The sequence below is a fragment of the Phodopus roborovskii genome, unplaced genomic scaffold, assembly GCF_943737965.1.
Source record: "Phodopus roborovskii unplaced genomic scaffold, PHOROB, whole genome shotgun sequence".
NCBI lineage: Eukaryota > Metazoa > Chordata > Mammalia > Rodentia > Cricetidae > Phodopus > Phodopus roborovskii.
Genome location: NW_026126547.1, coordinates 7,197,342 through 7,214,699, shown reverse-complemented (window position 1 = coordinate 7,214,699; position 17,358 = coordinate 7,197,342).

Genomic DNA, 17,358 nt, shown 5'->3' with positions numbered 1-17,358 from the left:
CCAGAGACAGTCTCCATGTTGTGGAGGAGAATGTAATGGGTCCAGATCCATCTACAGTAAGATAAGAACACACAGCAATACTTAAATTAATAGAGATGGGTTAATAACTAAGACAGAGCCAATAAGAAGCCCTAGTCATTGGTCAACAGATTTGTAACTAATAAAGTGTCTGTGTGTGTTTGGAGCTCAAGGGCCACAGGACCTGCTGGGCCAATAATCTCACATTACAAAATGGCACCCAAAGTGAGGAATAATTTACATGTAGAACCTGACAAAAGTTTAAGAAAAGATTTTTAGAAACAAAAGAATGGAGACAAGCACAGCTTCTTGATAGCAGTATTTTTTCGGATTGCCTCTGTTTTGGTATAGACAAGCAGAGACTCCCACAGCTCCTTTAAGTGAGGTTTCCTGACTCAGCCTAAGTAGCAAAAAACAAAACAAAACAATTCAGGGCTCTTTTAAGACGTCCCATTAACAAACAAAATTGGTATGTATGAGAAACTGGTGACAGCAATGACCAGCATGGTGCATGGCAGATGTAGCTTTTACTCGTAAAGGTTTAAGAGTCTAGGCAGTGAGCACAGTTCCCAGTGCTAGCAATAAATTTACCTATTGGAAAGCCAGCATTTATCACAGTTGTTTAGCAGATAAAAGACTCATAACCAGAAAAAAATAAACATATACAACAAAGAGAGATTCAGATAAAGTAAAACCTCTAAAGGATTTACAGTGTGTTTGTAAATATACATAGGCTTGTGAGAGAAATTAAACAGGATAAAGTGATTAAAAATGAAAGAAAGAAGGAAGGATTGAAGGAGGGAAGGAAAGAAGGAAGGAAGGAAGGGAGGAAGGGAGGAATGATGAAAGGAAGGAAAGAAGAAAGGAAAGATTCAGGAGCTGGGAGGTGGTGGCAGAAACATTTTATCCTATCACTTGGGAGGCAGATGCAAGCATATCTTTGGGATTTCAAGGCCAACAGAGTGAATTCCAGGACAGACAAAAGTAGACAGAGAGACCCTGTCTCATAAGAGGAAAAAAATAAAAGTAAAAGAAATAGGATAATAAATAAATAAATCATGTAAAAATGGAAAATACACAGTCTTGATACTGTATGCTCTTGTGTTATCTTTGAATTGTTCAATTGCTAAGGAAGGAACACAACTGCTAAAAGATATTTGATTATAAATGCTGCTACATTAATCCAACTTACATATTTTGAAAATGCTTTGACTTCAAAATTTAACTCTAAGGATAGGTTACTTTGGGGAGAAAAATGTTTTTTTCTTGTTTCCACAGAAGATTCAAAGCTGTGGATTCCTTCCAGACTAATATGGTTTGATCAAGCAAGATCCTCTGAAGCAGTATCCTGCTGATCCAACATCCAAGACAGCTGGGATGATGCAGCCTCACAGACCACTACAACCAGGAGTTGGCCAGGTTTCTGGGTCTTAGAATCCCAATGAAATCACCCCAAACAGCAGGAAGCAGTTTGGAGAATGATGCCCAAAATCACAAATATTGTTTATAATTGTTTGTTTTTGTTTAAATGGGGTTAGTTATAAATAGTTAAGGATCACAACAACTCTCCTTCTAAAGGAAAAAAAGGGGAATATGATATGAAAATGAATACTTTACAATGATATATATTTTGGCTTATTGATAAACATTTATGATCAATTTTGTTATATGTATATTTCTCCACTTGTTTAGGTATTGTGTTTATACAGATCTTTTAAAATTATAATGTACAATTAAATAAGGTGATAGTGACCTATAATAGTCAAAACTTATGCTAATTAGGTTTTGTAGGTATATAGAGATATATTTAAGATGGATAGATAGTCATCAAATCTTTCAAAGACCTACAGAATGTGGCATTTAAAATGTTTAGGGTTTTCATGCCCCACATTGGGTGCCAATTGAAGGCAAGATTATAATTATTTTACTTGACCCAAGATAAAGGATAAATAGGTGTTTATTGGGAAATAATTACACAGAAGATTACAAAGAACCAAGGGAGCATTTCTCTGCCCTTCCTACCAGATTGGCTGATCACCAGAAAGATCATGCCAAGGAAAGCCATGCCTCAAGCTTCCCTCTTTCTGATTCCCTCTGCCTGAGACCATGTGGCCAATGATACAGTTTCACTGCAAGACCACTATAGACAAGACTAATGCACTAATGATAAATAACACCAGAGATATCCACCCATTCACATTGAGTGCATACCAAGGAATGCCCATATTAGAGCAACATGCCTGTGCATAAAACTAGAAGAGATTCCACAGAACAGACCAAACACTATCAAACCCTCAACATGGAAATTTGTACACCAGACTGAGAAAAATACTTTCCTGTTTATTAAACCACCCAATCTGTAGAACTTTGTTATGTCATAGTGATCAAATTCATACACTTCATTGATGCAAGAATGTTCAAAATAACACTAGATAAGACATAATAATTTAAGCTGTAGGATAACCCTTCTGTACACTGTGAATATATATTGCTCTCATTGGTTAGTAAAGAAGCTTCATTGGCCTCTAGCAAGGCAGAATAAGGTCAGGAGAGAAAGGCAAACTGAAAATACAAAGAGGAGAAGGGCAGTGTGTGGATTTCACCAGCCAGTGGTCTAAAAAGAAAGATGCCATCAGCCCAGTAATACCATGGCCTTGTGGCAATAGATAGATTAATAGAAATTAATTCATTTAAATGTAACAGTTAGTTAGTAATAAGCCAGAATTATAGGCCATACAGTTTGTAATTAATACAGTCTTCTATGTCAGGACACAAAATCTCTGCACCCATTTAAACATTTATTTTATAATTATCAACATCATTATTATAAATAAATAAATTACAAATAATTTAGTCAAAACCTATGCCTCAATATTTGTTAGTTTAATTTGTACCTAAATGAGTTGTATCTCACATTGAATTTTATTCCTTGTGTTTTTTGTTTTTTTGGTTTTTTTGTTTGTTTGTTTGTTTTGTTTGTTTGTTTTTTTGGTTTTTTTTTTTTTTTTTTTTTTTTTTTTTTTTGCATGGTTTCTCTGTAGCTTTGGAGCTTATCCTGAAACTCTCTTTGTAGACCACGCTGGCCTCAAATTCATAGAGATCCACCTGCCTCTGCCTCCCCAGTGCTGAGATTAAAGGCATTCACCACCACCCAACTATTCATTACATTTTCTATGATCAAATACTTCTGAATATTGCCTATAAAGGAAATAGCTGGGAGAGTGACATAAGAAAGAGCTATACACTTTCATATATAAATGGTCATGTACAAAAAATGAAAATAAGAATGTATCCACAGGGTATTGTGAAGAAAAACAGATTTGGTGTGTCCACACCAAGGATCTCCTTTCATGCTCAGAAAGAGTGAATCTGGACCATAGATGTGGCAATGCCACTATAAGACATTTGCTCAGAAATTTCTTTTCTATTATAAGTCTTTTCAATAAACACATAAATCTGGTTGGAAACTTGAGTATTTTGATTTCATCAGTTTGATTCAGTAATCTTTTGGATGCCCCGTGTTAGTTTTGTAACACTCTGTAAAATCTTAGAAAATTGTCTTGTTTTTTTCTTTCAAAGAAAGAGCCCTTTGAGCATGTAAAAACCAGATTTGCATTGTTTTAAAGACATCAGGGAAAATGAAAGCAATTATGAAATCTTCCTTTATCACATGTTTCTGTATCATTAGATGGGAATGTTCCCAGAATGAAAAGATGGGCTATGCTCTTGACTGACATCTCTTGCAGATGGTACTTTTCTTTATAAACCAATCGTATACCAGGTGTCAGAGTGATGCGCAACCCATCTTAATACAGAATATGGCAGTCAAATTTCCCTTAGTACAGCCTGAAAAAACAAAACTGAAAAGAAGACATTTGTACTCACAGTTGTTAATATCATAATGAGTACAAAATCCACTACAGACATGAAAGCTGTAGATAAAATCTCACAGCTTCCAGGGAGAAAAGAATGACTCATGAAAGTACTTGGATACTCATGAGGCTCAGTATTCTGAAGCATTTTGCATGGCTTTATGTTTTTAAATATTTTTTTCTTGTATTTGGAAATGTGAAAACAGATGTATGTAGTGTACGTGTGTGTATGAGAGAGAGAAAGAAGCAGGGTTAAATTTTTGATGTAACAAATTCAATCCAATGGCTTACAACTACATTTTTTAAATACTTTGATCTCTTTCTGTTTGTGCCTGCAGCTTTAACAGACCTCTTTATATTGTATATACTGTTTAAGCTATAAAGTACTTATTTGGAGCTGTTTATGCTAAATTCCCCAGAGTAAATCTCATATTTAAATACATTAATGTCCTAAGCCCCACCATGGTCATTTTGATAGCAGCACTAGAGAAGGGCCAAGATTCTGCACACTGGATCACTTCATTCTCTTCAACTACATCTCAAGTAAGGAGCTCACTGAGTACATATTTTGAAGCACTCATTTACAGGAAAAGTGAAGGGAGATGTACTTTTTGTAGCAATGGATTTTGATGAAAATATATCAAATATTCAAAGAGATTGGAATTTTTGCTGTACTTCACAGCCAAAGGTAATAATAAACCTCAAGGACATATAGGATTTAAGACTGAAATCCTGCTGTGAACTTTGCCTGTTTATTTAACCTGATTTAAGAACATTGTAGCAATGAGCCTTTTCTTGTATTGGTTTTCCTCTGTAATCAACTTTACAAACTAAGCTAATCCTAGCTGTAACTTTAAGTGTTCTTCCATTCCCCTGACTTATGAGTACTGAAAGTTTGTGTGTGTATGTGTGTGTGTGTGTGTGTGTGTGTGTGTGTGTGTGTGTGTGTGTGTGTGTGGTATATATGCTATGATAATGACTTGTTGAAAACAGAATGGGATAAAAGCAACCTTATAAAATGAATATCCACCATAGTTGTAGGATGTAAATTGTGAACATTGTTAGACAATTTTTGTTTATTTGTTGTTTTGGGTCAATTTTGGTGGATTAGAGTCAGTCATTCAATCCCTTGTAAAATTCTGTTAAGGGTTTCTATAAAATACCCCTCCTTCCATTCTCGGGTGATAGTTTCTATGTTTTTCAATGAATAGAAAGCAAAGCCCTTTTAGAGACACAGACAGAGATGTGTGCCCCTACAAAGAGTCAGAGAGAGCTAAATTCATGAGACAGCATACATGCAGACACAAATTTAGACTCATAAGCTACAGACAAGAATGGTGGAATACACAGGGAGAGAGAAGTAGAGAATGCAAAGTGGGCTTGCTCTGCTTAAACTGTACCATGGGGGAGCACCTCATAATTTATTTTGCTTGATGTAACTAACACTAAGACACTTCAAGTACCCTTATGTTATTATTAATGAATTTGAACCATGCCCTGGTCCTTAGAAAATACAGGACAAATTTTCAAAGACAGGACATCTATGATCTCCCAACTTAATCTCAGTTGTTTCATAAGAATTATGTGTAGATAGATAGATGATAGATAGGCAGGTAGATAGAAATAGAGAGATACAGAGAGATATCAAATGTTCAAATTGTTGACAATTCTCAGAAAAGCATATGGTGTATGTATAGATTTTATATACTATTATGCAAATGTGAAGTAACCACAGTGGGAACAGAAAACAGAACAATAGAATTACTGCCCTGTTAGTTATATACTTAGAATTTGATAGCATTTACTTCCCTAATGGAAGCTAACTCTCTCTCTCTGTCTCTCTCTTTTTCTGTGTGTGTGTGTGTGTGTGTGTGTTTCCCTTTCTATCTCTATCTCTGTCTCTGTCTCTCGTGCTTATGTGTGTGAGGGTGTCTTTCTGGCTTGCTTACTTTTGTGTGGAGGGACATCATGGATTGGTTAATTGTCTCTCAAAGACTTGATCCACAACCCATGTAACTCATAGGAGGTGGTGGTATGAATCAGAGATAGGGTTTTAGAGAGAGATCTGGCTGTAACGAGTATGGTTTTTCCGCCCACCGCCTGGTCTTGTCCTGCTGCCACGCCGCCAGCCCCAAATAATGCACAGAGACTCTATATTTGATATTGTGCTGTTGGCCAGGTGCTAGTTTCTTATTGGCTAGCTCTGTCTTAATTATTAACCCATTTCTATGTATTTCCACGTGGTCTTACCGAGAGAGGAGGAATGATGGTTCTGTTCTCTCCAGGCTCTCCATCCTGACTTCCTATTTCCTCCTTGTCGCCTAGTCCCTCATATCTTCCTTTCCTATTGGCCAACAGTGCTTTATTATTAACCAGTATGAGAAACAATATATACAGAATGACATCTCCCATCATCTGGCCTTTGAGGATATGATCTAGAAGAAATATTAAGCCCTCAAAGTTTTATGCATCTTTGTTTTGCCTTTAGCCAAGGTCAGTTCTTATTTCAACATGCATTTCTGGCATGATACCTTATCTTTTCTCACCAGAGTCTTAAAAGCAAGTCATCAATTAACCATAGATTGAAACCTCCAAAACAGTGAGTCAAAACCAATCTTTGGTTTTGTTATAAAAACAAAGATATTTTGTTATAAAAACAGAAAGGATAATGAGAATGTGTGTACAAGTATATTCAGCCATATGATTTTAAACTTAGTGATTATTCTATGAATTTTGTACACATACATACATACATACACACACACACACACACACACACAACACACACACACACACACACACACACACATGCAGACATATATTCATATATGTAGCATGTGACAAGGCAGTCCTAGGTCACTAGAGTTTTACTTCATCCAGTGTAGGAGAAACTGCTGGCCAGCCTATCCAAGCTTCAGTTGCCCTGTCTAGGTGCTCAGGTTATCCTGCATGAACATGCACAGCAGGCTCCTGTTCCCAGGCCAACCCTGCCTTTACACACAGAGATTGCTGATGAAGAGACATCTGACCTGAAATGAGGAAACAGTCCAGTGAAGATTAGTTTTGCAATCTTTATATTGTAGCCTGCTTTGACTGCTATAATGAATTGGTGAATATAATGAACTGCTAGAATGAAATTAGTAGTTTATCAGAACATATTTTATTTTCATAGTCTTAGAGACTGGAAATGTCAAGTTCAGTTCAGCACCTATTAAATTCTTCTTCACAAAAAATGCTTTTTTAGGCCAGGCAGGGGTGGTGCACTCCTTTAATCACAGCACTCTGGAGGCAGAGGGAGGCAGATCTCTGTGAGTTCAAAGCCAGCCTGGTCTACAGAGTGAGTGAAAGGTTAGGCTCCAAAGCTACACAGAGAAATCATGTCTCAAAAAACAAAACCCAAAAATAAATATGCTTTTTTATTTTTATTGACATTTTAGGAGTGGCAAGTTATTTCCCCTTGGCCTCTTCTATCACGGCACAAATGCTCATCATGATTCCACTATCATGACCTCATCACTATCAGCCTCAAGTCTGGGTACGTTGACTTTCAGTGTATAAATTTTGGTGGGACACAACTTTCAAAAATATGAAATACAAACTGACTCCTGCTGATAGATTAGCATAGCAAGTCTGTCAAGAAAATAAATATGCCAGATCAAGGTGGACAGTCATTTGAAGAAAGTAAACATTGATGAGCACATCATAAATGAGCAAGCCCAATATGCATACCTGCATAGGTGTTGGTATCAATAAGATCTTTTGAAGCTGTTGGTTGTTGGTTTTGCTATATCCAATGTCACCTCTCAGAGAAAATTGTTTTTCCCTTTCCTAGCAGTTATCAATTATAAATAATTTCTTTGTTTAGGCATGGGGCTTGGTGGCCATTTCCCCTTCCCCATGCCAGGTTTTTCTTTGATTTGAGCATGTTCATGTCTTATGTGTGCTATCATAGTCTCTGCCAGTTTATATATGTATCAGTCCTAATGTATTATGAAGATTCTGTTTCCTTGGAGACATCCTCTACCTCTGGCTCTTATAATCTTTCTGCTTCCTCTTTCCCATAGATACCTACACCTTTAGGTTTGATAAAATGTTCTACGTAGGGCTAAGCATCTAAAGTTCCTCACTCTCTGCACTTTGTGAAGTTGTGTGAGTCTATGGTAATTATGATCTACTGTAAGAGAAAGTTTCTCTCATGAGGGATGATTTACACTCAGATCCATGACTATAAGGTATGTCATTAAGAGTCATTTTATCACCAAGTAGCTTTAATGAAGTAATAAGTCACACTCCATGAGAAGCTCCATGCATAGGAGTAGCTGGCCAGCACAAAACTGACTCTGTATTTTTGTGTTTTTTTAAAACTTATTTTGATATTCTTTTTTATCTTAGTAGGTTTTGTTTTTCCTTTTATTTTCATTTTTTTAATTTGAGAGAGAAAGAATGAAGTTGGTGGCTAGGGAGGAGGAGACATTAGAAAGAGTTGGTGATGGGAAAGAATATGATAAAATATATTTTATAACAGTTAAATAAAGATAAAAACAATATGGGCTTAGTGTGGAAAAATTTGATACATGTTAATTTGTGAAAATAAAGTTATTGTATCTCAAATATATGTTGCATGTTTTTCTCAAGAAATAGAATTGTAAGAAAGCAGATTTGCATTTGCAGTGAAAAGAAAAATTATATTTGATCTGGACCATAAATGGTAGGTGTAATGGAACATTCTAAGATGGAACACAAAAAAATTGGGATACATATATTAGCTCTTGTTTTTAAAGAATTTTACTCCATCATTAAACACTCTAAGATCTTATGCTACACAAGTGCAGAAATTTTGAGTTGAAATGATAAATTTCATTTGAAAAGTTCTGGATTAAGATTTTCTTAGAACATGATCTTCCATATATCAAAAGTTTGTTGCTGACTGTTTACTGACTGCCATGTTGACTTGAAGGCAAGTACATTCTTTAACACACTCAAAGCTCTGTGAGAAGGCAGCTTGTAGGGACTTCCTCATGTAAAACTAGAGATTTTGAATTTGTAATTTTTAAAAAAGTGCAGGATGTTGTTTCAGTAAATGTTGACAAAGATGATACCCTCATAAACTTCTTTGTCCTTTCACAGTGACTTAGAGGAGTCTAGAGTGCAGAGACTACTAAAAAGAGGATCCAGATCTCTTCCACTGTAAGCAAAATATGACAAGATAATCCAGTGTTATGACATTAGATTGATATGAACATAAGTTGCTTACTGTAACTACATGGAGTCTAAATAGGAGTAGATATAAATATTGTATTTGGGACATTCTCTTAGTCACTTAATTTTGAGTAGTAATTGTCATATTGTTTTTATTTATTACATGTTTAAAAAGGAATGACTTAAATTTGTACACATATCACAGTTGAATTTCATGGTATTCTAAATAAATGTATTAATGCCATTGGGATATTTAAAAAAAATCTGTGGTTCCTTAATATTACTTAACTAGAGAAAATACCTAAAACTGGAAGATTTGGGTGAAGACTCATAGCCATACAGTAGCAATGAAAATTATTCATGGAATTCTTTTCTACCTGGAGTGGAACCCCTGGTGCCATGTTTGTGACCCACCATAGCATATGCACTGAGGTCAGCATCCAAGTACCTGTTTGGAAGCAAGAACTGAACCTGGCACTCGACCTAATATGTAAATGTGAACTCAAAATGATGAGCCTCCAAAATGTTCCACTCCTTTAATAAAAGCATCATCAGATGTTAAAGAAGCAACAACTCCTGAGGTTTTAAGCCCATATTATGCTCCTGCTTCTCAAAGGCTTATGTCCATCACATAGCATAAAATACATTTAGATGACACTAAGAATTCTTCAAGTCTGCTGAACTCTTCCAACTCTTCAAAAGTCCAAGACTCAAAGTACCTTTTGAGATTCAAAGCAATCCTTAAACTGTGAGCCTCTGTAAATAATAATAGTAATAATAATAATAATAATAATAATACTTAAAAAATGGAAAGAAAGTAATGTTGACTTTTATTGTGTGATGTCAAAAGGGCAAAAGGGAAACATTCCCATTCCAAAAGAACCAGGAGGGTGATAAAGAAGGACTTAGTAAAAGCCAGAGTAAAACTCTGTGTAACAACACAAACCTTGTTATTCCATGTCAGGCATTTGGGCATCATGGCTTACAAGATGATCCCCTAAAGCATCAGACAGCCCTTCCTCTTGCAGCCCACATGACTTTTCTCTTTAGGTAACTCTACTTGTTGCTACAATTTTCTCCACTAGATGACTTATATCCCTGCGATCGAGGCCATAGTTGGTGGAAGTAAACTTCTAGAAATAGGCTTTTGATAGTAATATGAGGTACCTGACCCCATTATCCCATGTCCTTTGATCAGTCTTTGTCCCATGGTGCCATCTCCACATACAAACTGAACTACTCAAATCCATGAGCCGAAATGAATATATACCTCCACAAGCAACTTCTGTAAGTAATGTTGTTTATGGTGATACAAACATACTTAACAGGAAGGCTTACTAAGGAAGTACTTCCCCCATTTTAGAGTTTCTTATTCAGAAACCATTATTCTTTAATATGAGATTAATTTAAAATTAGGCCCCTAATTCTTAACTTTCTGTTTATAAGATTCTGCCTAATAGCATTAAATATTTCTCTACAGAAATGTAGAACTACATTATTTTTCTTCATATGGACACTGTTTACATAGTTTTACTCTTTAAATTTATATGTAATCAATTAAATATATATCTTAATGATGATCAGAAGGTACCCATGAAACATAATATAGATGTTTAATTCTAACATCAAGTTTGATTTTTAGTATAAACAAGCTTAAAATATATTATTTGTTCTGTTCTGAAAACACATCTCTTAAACATATGATAGGATTCCAGTAATTAATCTGCATGCTGATATCCAGAAAGCACAAGTTAGGGAGAAGAAGAGGTGAATTTATAAATTCAGAAACACAATAAAATGTTTACTGATATATTGTGGTGGTTACCCTAATCAGACCCCATTTTGAGAAGAGACAGCCCTAATGACTGAGGCACCGTGAGTCAGTGAGTAGAAGAACATGTTGCAGATTCATTTATTCAGGAAGTTAGACCTGCCTTCATACCCCCTCCCAGGGTCCAATTGGCTCAGGTGCCTGACTCTGCTTTATGTCCTGTCCTCATTAGTGTCTCTGGGTCAGATGACTCTCAGTCAGCATGTCTGGGCCTTGAGGCAGGCTCGAGCGCTTGGCTCAGGGAGGAAGTGCCTGCTACATATGAGCATGCACATGTGTCCCAGCCTGGGCACCAGGGACACTGCAACTGCAGCTTGGGTAGGCTGGCTACAGTTTCTCGTGCACTGATAAGTGGTTTGCAATTTCTAGAAGAGAGTTCATTCCTATTGGTAACTCTCAGAGGAAGTATAAAATATAGAAGGCTAGGTAAGATACCATGTATATATACCAAATCTAGACCCTCATTGATTGAGCATTTCTCTAGGAGTTATTAAGTATCTAGGATTTCTCAGCTAACAAAGAAAATGTCTGAGTAAATGTTCACAAAACCTCAAGAAAGAAAAATGTAGTTGATCAAGTCTGTTACCAACTAAAATACTGGAAAATGTCCATTCCGCTTACAGGTGAGAGCTGAACCAAATGAATATATGTGTGCTGTGGAGCACTGTGTCCCCACAAAGTTGTCTTTGTAGCTTCAGCTTCAATGAAATGCTGTAATCAGAACAGCCCCCTTCCCCATTGCCACACACATTTCTATTCATACTGAGACTCATACTGTAAGGTTGAGGAAAGAGTTCAGAGGGTATAATGCTTAATTCATGAAGATCTGAATTTAATCTCTGAAACCCATGTAAAAATAGCCAGGAATGAGTCAGTGATATAGCTAAGTGGATAGAGGGGTTTGCCATCAAGCTTGATGACCTGCTTTCAATTCCTGAGAAACACATGATGGATGGAAGACTGAGTTCCACAGGCTGTTCTTAAACTTCTACATCTGAGTCAGGGCACACACACACACACACACACACACACACACACACACACACACACACACACACGTATATTAATAAATGTAAAACTTTTAAAAAGCTAGGCATATTGGCATATACTTTTAATCTGAACATTGAACAGGCAGATTCTGGTGAATAAGTGGCCAATCTAGCCTGTTTGCCAAGATCCAAACAAGTGACAGAAACTATACTATGTTTGTGATAGGTAAAAAGTACCTGATGATAGACATTCAAGATTGTGTTCTTCATTCATAAATATATGTGAACATATGCATATGTTCATAAATATGCACACATGCGGATCTGTGCAAACATAAACCCATACACACACATGCATTCCCCAAAACATGGATAAAAGTGTGATGTATTAATATCTCAACAGCTAGTTTTTATGACAGTACCATGTAGTGAGATATTTTCTTTGTCTCCTTCTGTGGCACTGACCACGCCCATTGGGGGGTGGAGCCATGGGCAGAAGTTACCTGTGGAAGGAGTTCTAAGGAAGAGCCAGGGAATGCTCTCTTGCTGGCAGGACTAGGACAGGAGAGCATACCTCCCATGCCCCCCCCAGCCCCTCCCATCCACCCCACCCTACCCCTACCCTCATTCCACAGGGAGGGTGATGTCTTGCAGAAGGGATCATCAAAATCTGTCAAGTCATTTGGAGTAGGGACTAGGCCCTCCCTCCTGTCCCTAAGTTAAGGGAGTATCCCTCCATGGGGAATGTACTCCCAAAGTCCTTTGGTGCACCAGGGTTACATCCTAGTTCCACCATCAGAGGTCCCTTAGACTGCCCAGGCCTTCTGGGAACCACATTCAGGGGGTCTGAGTTGGTCCAATTCTGATTTCACAGCTATCAGTCTGGGGATCCATGAGGTCCCCCTTGTTCAGGTCAGCTGTCTCTGTGGGTTTCTCCAGCCTGGTCTTGACCTTTTCTTATCACTCCTCCCTCTCTGCACCTGGATTCCAGGAGCTTGGCTCAGTGTTTAGCTGTGTCACCCAGGTTTCTTATGCCTATGTGGTTAGTGAGACATACATGTTTAATCTTCAGACACTTCATAGACCTGCAGAACATGGCATTTAACTGTTTTAATATTAGTACTCTGTTGACATGAGTCACTATTGCACATGACAGCACCATGCCTTTCCCGAGAATATGTTGGACACTGGCATCACTCTTTCTGGAGTCAATCCTTGCCTCAGCTAATGGCCTCCTGGGCAAAGAACTGCCCCCACTTCGACCACTGATTTGGACGTGTGGTCCTATGTGCTTGCAGGAGACAAATATAGAAGACTGCTGAACCTTGCCAAGTCAGGGTAAGACAGCCTTTCTACCTCCCTGCTTTTGTTGTGGTCTGTCAAGTTCTCTTGGCCTTAGCCAAAACTGGGTGTACCAAATTGCTGTGAGACACAGGGTGACTGTCCAGGTAGCTTGCTGTTTCTGTCCTTGCTGCACCTTTTGGAAGTTGCCCATCTGCACTTCCTGTCTAGCATAGCATCGTTATTTTCTTTCTCAGGTTTTGATGAGGTTGAAGATTAAACTATCACAACTATTAATCTCTCTTCCTAATTAGATATATTAGGTACTAGACTTACATTTTCCAGCTTAGGGCAACTCTATTGTAAATAAATTAACATTCCAGGACAATATCAAACTTATATATTCTTCTGAATTTCCTAGTGAACATAATTCCTTTTATATTTTAAATCTCAGTTAAATGTTTAATAATTTGCATTATGTGTTTCACTTGTGCTCATATTCTGTGCTGAAGTCACCTGGCTTTCCTAACTCATGTTTTAAGGTATGATTTTTGCTTTTACACTGTCCCTCATCAGATTCTATTTTTTCCTCTATTCTGTTAGGCTTCAAAGCTGTTAGCAATTCTATTTTCACCCCATGCACTTTTTCATTCTTAAGCTTTCAAATGCTATCAGAGTCAATCAGACCAGGACTATGAATTAAGTTAAAGAACACTCACTCCTTCGATATCATGATCTATTAATTCCTGTCCTCTCTAATCTCTCTATCTCATTTGGAGGATTAAAGGTAGTTGGTTTAAGCATGGCATTGCTTTTAGTTATTGGATTGGAAATCAGGCCTACATTAAAGAGATTTTTTTCTTTCATTTGTTGAAAGGTTAGAGCACAATTGATAATTCAAAAGCAAGTGCCTCTGCATCATTGGAGAAGCAAGTAAGGGCTTCAAAAAGAAATTGAAGTCATATTTGCTGGAATGTTTTGTTAGGTGTATGTTTGACACAGCTAGAAAAATGGGGAAAATATGATTAAAAGAGCTAAGTACAGAAGTTTCAGAAAGGGGACAAAAAGACACAGAAGAAATGATATGAGATAAAGAGATAGAGGAGATCTGCAAGATTATTGCTTTGATACATATACTCAGAGCTTTCTATTCATGATTTCCACTTTATGAGTTCAAGCAGTATTAGAAAATAAAAATAATATATATATATATGTGTGTGTGTGTGTATGTGTGTGTATGTGTGTGTGTGTATGTCCAGTTATTCTTATTATTCCCTAAATAAACAGTGCCATAAATATGTTCATTGCATTTCTATTGTATTAGATACTATAAGCATTAAGATAAGTTAAAATATTCCCAGAATATTTTACATAAACAACAATAGCATGAAGACATTTATATATCTGTTAGGATCCTAGAAGCCATCTTCCATAGATGCCAAAGGATAACTACTCACTCAAATGTCTTTTATTTCCCAAGGTAGTAAATTAATATTAATATTTCATTAGTTTCTCTTTAATTATTTCAAGTTTTACCAATCCACAATTTTATGCAATCTGTGGATATTTGTCCTCTATAGCTCTGCCCACACTGTGTCATGCTTTTTTGTCTCAGAAGGAGGCTGGCTTAGATTGTGTTACTCTAGCAACCTGTCTTTTGTTCTTCTACTGGCTCAGTGAGGGGTTTCCTCTACAAAGATAAATAATTCTTCCAAGGTTGTCATTAAAGACAGGGATAATTTCAAGGGGACATCTTGTGTTTAACACACACACACACACTCTCTCTCTCTCTCTAAATAAATTAACATTCCAGGACAATATCAAACTTGTATACTCTTCTGAATTTCCTAGTGAACATAATTCCTTTTATATTTGAAATCTCAGTTAAATGTTTAATAATTTGCATTATGTATTTCACTTGTGCTCATGTGCATGCACTTGTGCACATATGCATGTGTGTATATTATTATTATTATTCCTGAGAAATGACTTGAGCAAGGTGGGCAAGAGACTCAGTGGAAGTGATTATAGAGCATCAGAATAAGGCAATCATTTTATATTAACAAGTGTAAGAAATTAGAACAAAGATAAAGACACATGGTTGATGAAAAATTAGGAATGACTTAGACAGTGGAGAGTGAAAGAATGGGGAGCTAAAAGAGATAGTATGTAACCAAAGAATATGAAAAGATGCACAAGACATGAGAAGGAATTTAGAGCTTGCAGACAAAAAGGCTATTTAATGCTCTGTGCCTGTGAAGTTAAGTAGGATGAAGTTTTTAAACAGTTATCTCTTCCCGACTCCCCTCTCAACATCAATTCTGAAGTCAGCTGAATGTAATGGTGACTATTGGGCACTGTCTCATGCTGCTGTGCTCTGCAAATGTATGATTTGTAGCTGAAGGCAAGTTATCAAATGAAGATTATTGCAGGGCAATTCTCATGGCAGAAATCAGAAATCTCAAAGGAACTTTCTCTGGGAATGCCTAAGCTTCTTTTTAGGATAATAAGGCATTTGGTCTACAGTCATGACTCAGAGCCCATTTGGGAGGCTCTGACTGCTTGGCCTCACAGGAGTAAGATTTTAAGAGAGTTTGATAGCTTGGAGGCGGAAGTCTTCATGACTAATGCATGCCATCTTGAACAAGCTGAAAGTAAATTTGCCAAGTCTAGAAAGCGGTCAGCATTTCAAATACACAAATATCTTTAGCCAGTGGTGCTGCAGAGAAAGCAAACTTCTACCCTGTATGTGTGGTGTAAGGAATCATGAATATGGTAGAGAGTCCTGAACTATACAAATCATCATCCACTGAACTGAACTGAAGCAGTGGTGACAAATGCAGGGGTATGGTCATGTTTACACAGTGCTAAACTTGCTGCTATGAATTTGATAAAACCATTTTCACCTAGCACTGCAGAACTAAAGAATAAATTGTTAAATAAGCTGAGCACAACATTGAACTCTGCAGGGGTCGTCTTTCTGTTAAGGAAATTGTCTTACTCGTAGATATGCTTGTTTCCTACATAGGATTGCACCAACATTTCAAACATCTCAATTCTCTCATACAGAATTATGAGTAAATGATAGTGAATATACTATAGCCACTCTTACACATAGCACATTTCCTCATTTTATTATCAATTTTAGGGTACAGTCTTGATATGTGCCATGATGGCTAGTTGTAATTGTCATCTTAAGACAATCTAGAGCAGTGGTTCTCAACTTTCCCAATGCTGTGACCCTTTAATACAGTTCCTCATGTTGTGGTGACCCTCAATCATAAAATTCCTTTTGTTGCTACTCCATAAGTGAAATTTTGCTACTATTACAAATCACAATGTAAACATCTGATACACATGATATCTGATATGTGAAAGGGCCCTATGACCCTCAAAGGCTGAGAACAGTTGACCTACAGTCTCAATGAGGTTGGCTTTCCCTAATCTTTGCCTGTGAGTGTGTGTATGGCACAGAGTCTTGATTGCATTTAATAGATTTGGAAAGATCCAAGCCATCATGGGCAACATAAGTTCTACACTGTATAAGAGTAGAGGAAGTGAGCTGAGCTGTAGGCATAAGTGATATTTTTTCTATTCCTTTCATTATGCATATGATGTGACTGGCTATTTCTATTCCTGCTACCTTGACTTCTCTGCTTTGCTGGATTGTAACCTGGAAATATGAGCTACAATCAACTCTGTCTCTCCCAAGACATTTTGTCTGGGCATTTTGTTACAATACCAAAAATAAATACAGAGCATATGACATTTAAAGGTAAATATTACTGTGGAACATAAAACATTGTTCATCAAGAAACAAGGAAAGAATGGTTCATCAACCACAGCACCTAGATCACAATGGAGGTGATCATGATGGTTTATATCTAAGAAGGTTCTTGAAAATTGCACTCTTCTGTTCTTGAAACATATCCTGCAGACCCTTCTAGCTTACAGTCTGCATCACACTAGTCCTTGACTTGCTTCTTTTCAGAAACATGCCTTCTGTTTCATGGAAAGTGAGAAACTAATAGTTGTTGTCCTTCTAACAGAATGAAGAAAGATTGCCTGCACTCATTCATGGAAGTCTAAAGCAGTGAGCATCTGCTTCAGAAAGACCTACCTACATTCTTAGCAAGGCCACCTACAGAACTTAATATCCTCATCTTTG